A 7,519-nucleotide genomic window follows, 5' to 3' on the forward strand; every position below is an offset into this window, starting at 1 on the left:
TCTGACCACAATGCCATCAAGATAGAAATTAACAACAGAAAGAGCAAGGAAAAAAATCAATTACATGGAAACTGAATAGCACCCTGCTTACACACCACTGGGTAATAGAAGAAATCAGAGACGGAATCAAAAAATTTCTAGAATCATACGAGAATGAAAACACGTCATACCAAAACATTTGGGACACAGCAAAGGTATTCGTCAGAGGACAATTTATAGCAATATACGCACACATCAAAAAAGAAGAAAGGGACAAAATGAAAATATTAACTACATAACTCCAACAAATAGAAAGAGAACAGAAAAAAAAAAAAAAAAAAGCCCACAGCCACTACAAGAAAGGAAATAGTAAAGATCAGAGCAGACAGAAATGAAATAGAGAACAGAAAAACAATACAAAGAATCAACCAAACTAAAAGTTGGTTCTTTGAAAGAATCAACAAAATCGACAAACCACTGGCCAAACTGAAAAGAGAAAAACAGGAGAGGACCCAAATAACCCAAATAAGAAATGAAATGGGTGGCATTACAACAGACCCAACTGAAATAAAAAGGATCATAACAGAGTATTATGAAAAACTATACTCCAACAAATCTGAAAAGCTAGAGGAAATGGATAAATTTCTAGAAAGACACTACCTACCCACACTATCACCACGTGATGTTGAAAATCTGAACAGACCCATAACAAGAGAAGATAGTGAAGAGGTAATAAAAAAAAACTCCCAACAAAAAAGCCCTGTCCCAGATGGCTTCACTGGAGAATTCTACAAAACATTCAGAGAAGAGAGATCTTATACCAGTACTACTGAAACTATTTCAGAACATAGAAAAGGAAGCGACACTTCCAAATTCATTCCATGAAGCCAGCATAACCCTGATACAAAAACCAGGCAAAGACGTCACAAAAAGAGAAAATAACAGACCAGTATCTCTCATGAATATAGATGCAAAAATTCTCAACAAAATTCTAGCCAATAGAATTCAGCATCATATCAAAAAAATAATATACCAAGACGAAGTAGGATTCATACCAGGTATGCAAGGATGGTTAGAAAATCAATCAACATAATCCACCACATAAATAAAAGGAAAGAAAAGAATCACATGATTATTGTAATTAATGCAGAAATGGCATTCAGCAAAGTCCAATACCCATTCCCAATAAAAACCCTCAATAAAATAGGTATAGAAGGGAAATTTCTCAACATAATAAAAGACATCTATGCAAAACCAATGGCCAACATTATTCTTAATGGAGAGAGGCTGAAGACATTCCCCTTGAGAACAGGAACAACACAAGGATACCCTTTTCCACCTCTCCTATTTAACACTGTGGTGAAAGTTCTAGCTAGAGTAATAAGGCAAGAAAAAGAAATAAAGGGCCTCCAAATTGGTAATGAAGAAGTTAAACTGTCCCTGTTTGCAGATGATATGATACTATACATAGAAAACCCTAAAAACTCCACGAGAAAACTCCTGGAACTAATAGAAAGATTCAGCAGAGTAGCAAGATACAGGATAAACATACAAACATCAGTTGGATTCCTATAAACCAACAAAGAGAATGATGAAAAGGAAATCAGGAAAAGAATACCATTCGTAATAGCCCCTAAAAAAATAAAACGCTTAAGAATAAATCTAACCAGGGAAATAAAAGACCTATACAAAGAAAACTACCAAACATTACTGCAAGAAACCCAAAGGGATCTACATAAATGGAAAAACATACCATGCTCATGGATAGGTAGACTCAACATTGTGAAAATTACTATTCTACCCAAAGCAATTTACAAATAGAATGCAATCCTGATCTAAATACCTACAACATTCTTTGAAGAGATGGAAAAACTAATCATTAACTTTATATGGAAAGGGAAGAAGCCCGGAATAAGTAAAGAACTACTGAAGAAGAAGAATAAAGTAGAAGGACACAGACTACCTGACCTCAAAACCTAGTATACAGCTATGGTAGTCATAACAGCCTGATACTGGTACAACAACAGATACATTGACCAATGGAACTGAATTGAGAACCCAGATGTAAATCCATCCACCTACGGTCATCTAATCTTTGACAAGGGCCCAAAGTTCAACAGTGGGGAAAAGACAATCTTTTTAGCAAATGGTGCTGGCAAAAGTGGATGTCCATCTGCCAGAAAATGAAACAGGATCCATACCTCACACCATATACAAAACTTAATTCAAAATGGATCAAAGACTTAAATATAAAGCCAAAAACTTTAAAGTTCATAGAAGAAAAAATAAGATCAATGATAGAAGCCCTAATACATGGCATTAACAGGATACAAACCATAACCATCAACACACAAACTCCAGAAGATAAGCTAGATAACTGCGATCTTCTAAAAATCAAACACCTATGCGCTTCAAAAGACTTCACCAAAAGAGTAAAAAGAGAACCTACAGACTGGGAAAAAAATTGGGGGCATTATAAATCGGACAAAGGTCTGATCTCCATAATCTACAAGAAAATCCAGCACCTCTACAACAAAAAGACAAATAATTCTATTAAAAAATGGGCAAAGGAAATGAACAGACACTTCAACATAGAAGACATTCCAGCGACCAATAGACACATGAGGAAATGCTCGCGATCACTAGCCATTGGAGAAATGCAAATTAAAACCACAATGAGATACCATCTCACCCAGCATTACTGGCACGAATGAAAAACACTGGAAATAACAAATGTTGAAGAGGCTGCGGGGAGATCGGAACTCTTATGCACTGCTGGAGGGAGTGCATAATGAGACACCATTTTGGAAAATGATATGGTGCTTCCTTAGAAAGCTAGAAATAGAAATACCATTCGATCCAGTAATCCCAGTCCTAGGAATATATCCTAGAGAAATAAGAGCCATCAGACGAATAGACATACGCACTCTCATGTTCATTACAGTATTGTTCACAATAGCAAAAAGACGGAAACAACCTAGATGCCCATCAGTGGATAAATGGATAAACAAACTATGCTGCATACATGTAATGGAGTCTTATGCGACCATAAAGAATAATGATCAATCTGTGAAGCATCTTGTAACATGGATGAAACTTTAGGACATTATGCTGAGTGAAATAAATCACTCACAAAAGTACAAATATTGTATGAGACCTCTATTGTAAAAACTCATGAAAAAGTTGACAAACAAAAAGTAACAATCTTTTTTGGTTACCAGGGATCGGAGGGTTGGGGTGGAAATGCTAAACAGACAATAGATAAGTTTTAACTTTGGTGAAGGGTAAGACAGTACACATTACTGGGGAAGCCAGCACAACTTGTATAAGGAAAAGTCATGGAAGCTCCATAGACACATCCAAACTCCCTGAGGGACTGAACTGCTGGGCAGAGGGCTGTGGAGACTGCGGTCTCATGGAACATCTAGCTCAACTTGCATAACACAGTTTATAAAGACAATGTTCTACATTCTACCTTGGTGAGTAGCATCTGTGGTCTTAAAAGCCTGTGAGCAGCCATCTAAGATACTCCACTTGTCTCACCCCTTTGGGAGCAAGGGAAAATGAAGAGAACAGGATACAAGGAAAAGTTTAGTCCAAAGGACTAATGGAACACAGCTACCAAGGCCTGCACCAGACTGAGTCTAATACAGTTAGATGGTGCCTGGCTACCACCACTGACTGCTCTGACAGGGATCACAACAGAGGGTTCTGGACAAAGCTGGAGAAGGATGTGGAACAAAATTCTGATACACAAAGACCGGATTTACAGCCCTGACAGAGACTGGAGAAACCCTGAGAGTGTGGCCCCTGGACACCCTTTTAGCTCAGTGGTGAAGCGTCTCCTGAGGTTCACCGTTCAGCTGGGGATTGGACAGCCCCATAAAACAAAACGGGACTAAGGAGGCACAGCAGTCCAGGGACAAGGACTAGAAGGCAGAGGGGGACAGGAAAGCTGGTGATAGGGAACCCATGGTTGAGTAAGGACAGTGTTGACATGTAGTGGGGTTGTTAACCATTGTCATAGGGCAATATGTGTACTAATTGTTTAATGAGAAACTATTTTGTTCTGTAAATCTTCATCTAAAGTGAGAATAACAGCACAACTGGAAGAACATAATTGATGTCACTGAATTGTACATGTAGAAATTTTTGAAATGGTGTATCTTTGGCTACATATATTTTCACCAAAAAAAAAGTTCTCCAAGGCCAAGAAGGGAGAGTGGTGACATGTCGTGGGGTTGTTAACCAATGTCATAAAACAATATGTGTACTGACTGTTTCATGAGAGACTATTTGTTCTGTAAACCTTCACCTAAAGTACAATAAAAACAAATTAAATAAAAAAAATAGTTCATATGCTCATTTGCTGCTTCTTGTCTGAGTGACAGTAACTATAAAATCTATTGCATGGAGAAGAGAAAATGCTTAATACCTTATTTTTGCTCTTCCTCTATGAAAAATAGTTCCAGCCTTTTGGTAAGGAAGTGCAAACTATCTTTATTACAAAGCATTATAACTAGGCCAAAAGAAAGAAGAAAGACCCGTCTTTTGAGCTTGATATCTCCACACAGATCAACTCAAATATTTTTGGATATTCCCTTTTACATCTTTCCAACATTCCTCTATCACAATTGTTCTTCAACTAACTAAACATTAGAATAATTTGAGAATACTTTATGAAATGTCCAGTTTCACCCAGAATCTATGCATCTAGGGTTCAGGGATTGATATTTTTAAAGCCACTCCTCCAGCCCTCCCAGGTGATATCCATTATATATCCAGAGTTGGGAGCCATTATTATTTACTGTTTTTTCCTTCTTTCCTCCTCTCCTTTCTTTCTTTTTTTTTTCTTTATCTAGCTATATATTTAGGAAATGATTTTATTAAAATATAACTCATATACCATATAATTCATACATAGAAAGTGTCCAATTGAATGTGTTTTAGTATATTCACAGGGTTGTGCAATATGGTAATCTAAGCACAACCTAATTTTTAAATATTTTCATATGCTTCTCCAAGTGAACGCTTTACCCATTAACTTTCACTTCCCATTTCACCCTAACCTGACTTCACAAGCCCTAAGCAACTACTAGTATCTTTCTGTCTTTATATAATTGCCTATTATGGACATTTTAAATAGATGGAATCATTTCATATGTGGTCTTTTGTAAATGACTTCCTTCACTTAGCGTAGTATTTTCAAGATTCATCCAAGTTGTAACATCTATTAGTACTTCATTTTCTTTTATTGATGAATAATATTCCATTGTACCACATTTTATTTGTCCATTCACCAGTTGGTGAGTATTTGGGTTGTTACCTTTTGGTTATTATAAATAACATTACTACAATCATTTACGTACAAGTTTTTGTGTAGACATATATTTTCATTTCTTTAGAGTATATGTCTAGAAGTGAAATTGTTGGATCTTGTAGTAATTCTGTTTAGATTTTTAAGAAACTGAAAACTATTTTCCACATTGCAGTTAGTGCCATCAAGTCAGTTTTGACTCATAGTGACATCCCCACCAGGAAGAGAGTTTCAGTTTCTCCACATTATGTTTTTTGGTTTGTTCATTTTGCTTTGTTTTTAATTACAGCCATTGCAGTTGGTATGAAGTGGTATCTTCTTGTGGTTTTTGTGTACATTTCCCTAACGACTAAAGATGCTGAGCATCTTTTCATGTGCTTACTGGCCATTTATATGTCTTCTTTGGTGAAATGTCTATTTAAATATTTTTGTCAATTTTTTAATTGACGTTTTTGTCTTTTTATTGTTGAGCTGAAAATATATATTTTGGAGAATGTTGTTGTTGTTAGGTGCATTGAGTCAGTTCCGATTCATAGCAACGCTATGTATGTACAACAAAATGAAACACTGCCCGGTCCTGTGCCATCATCACAATTCTTGTCATGCTTGAGCCCATCGTTGGAGCCGCTGTGCCAGTCCATCTCGTTGAGGGTCTTCCTCTTTTTCGTTGATCCTCTACTAAGCATGAGGTCTTTCTCCAGGGACTGATCCTTCCTGATAACATGTCCAAACTATTTTGGAGACTAGGACTTTATATATTCTGAATAGTAGGACTTTATCAGGTAGATGATCTACAAATGTTGTCTCCTGTTCTATGAGTTATCTTTTCACTTCCTTGATAGTTTTTCATTTGGATATAGTCCAATTTATCTAGTTTTTTTTTCCTCTTTGTTGATTGTGTTTTTATGTTCTATCTAATACAAAACACATCAAACAGAAAACATTGCCTAACACAAGTCACGAAGATTTACTCTTATATTCCTCTAAGGATTTTGAAGTTTTAATTGTTACATTTTGGTGTATGATCCATTTTGAGATAATTTTTGTGTATGGTGTGGGGTATGGACCAACATCTATCTTTTGCTTGTAGGTATCTCAATGCCTCAGCACTACTTGTTGAAAATATTATTCTTTCTCCATTAAATTGTTTTGGGAACATTGGGAAAAACCAGTTGGCTACAAATGTAAGGAATTATTTCTGCACACTCAATTTGAGTCTATTCCTAGACGTCTGCTCTTGTGCTAGCGCCACATTCTTCTGACTATTGAAGATTTGTAGGAAATCTTGCGATCCAGAAGTGTGAATCCTATAACTCTGTTCTTTTTCAGTATATTTTTGACTCTGATGCCCTTGCTTTTCCATCTGAATTTTAGGGTTAGATTGTTAATTTCTGGAAAAAAAATGCAGCTGAGATTTTGACAGGAATTGCATCGACTCTGTAGGTCAGTTTGGATAGTATTGCTCTCTTAACACTATTAAGTCTTCTGATCCATCAACATGAGATATATTTCCATGTATTTAAATCTTCTTTAATTTCTTTTGACAATGTTTATAATTTTCAGTGTACAAGTCTTACACTTCTTTTTTTAAAATTTTTTTATTGTACTTTAGATAAAGCTTTACGGAACAAATAATTTCTCATTAAACGATCAGTACACATATTGTTTTATGACATTGGTTAAGAACCCCACAACATGTCAACACTCTCCCTTCTCGACCTTGAGGACCTTATTTTTGGTGAAAATATACATAGCCAAAGTTAAGCCATTTTGAAAATTTCTACATGTACAATTCAGTGACATCGAGTACATTCTTCCAGTTGTGCTGCTATTCTCACTATCCTTTTCCAAATTATTCCATCACCATTATCTTCAACTCACTGTCTCCTAGCAACCTTTTGAATTGCTATTGTCAATTTGATCTCAAATAGATAATTCTTTTATTTTTTGTACCTTAGGTGAAGGTTTGCAGAGCAAATAGTTTCTCATTAAACAGTACACATATTGCTCTATGACAATGGTTAACAACCCCATGACATGTCAAAACTGTCCCTTCTCAACCTTGGGTTACCTATCACCAGCTTTCCTGTCCCCTCCTGCTTTCTAGTCCTTGTCCCTGGACTGCTGTGCCTCATTAGTCCTGTTTTGTTTTATGAGGCTGTCCAATCCCCAGCTGAACAGTGAACTTCAGGAGATGCTTCACCACTGAGCTAAAAGGGTGTC

Source organism: Trichechus manatus, unplaced genomic scaffold (genome assembly GCF_000243295.1).
Source record: "Trichechus manatus latirostris isolate Lorelei unplaced genomic scaffold, TriManLat1.0 scaffold00304, whole genome shotgun sequence".
Taxonomy (NCBI): Eukaryota; Metazoa; Chordata; class Mammalia; order Sirenia; family Trichechidae; genus Trichechus; species Trichechus manatus.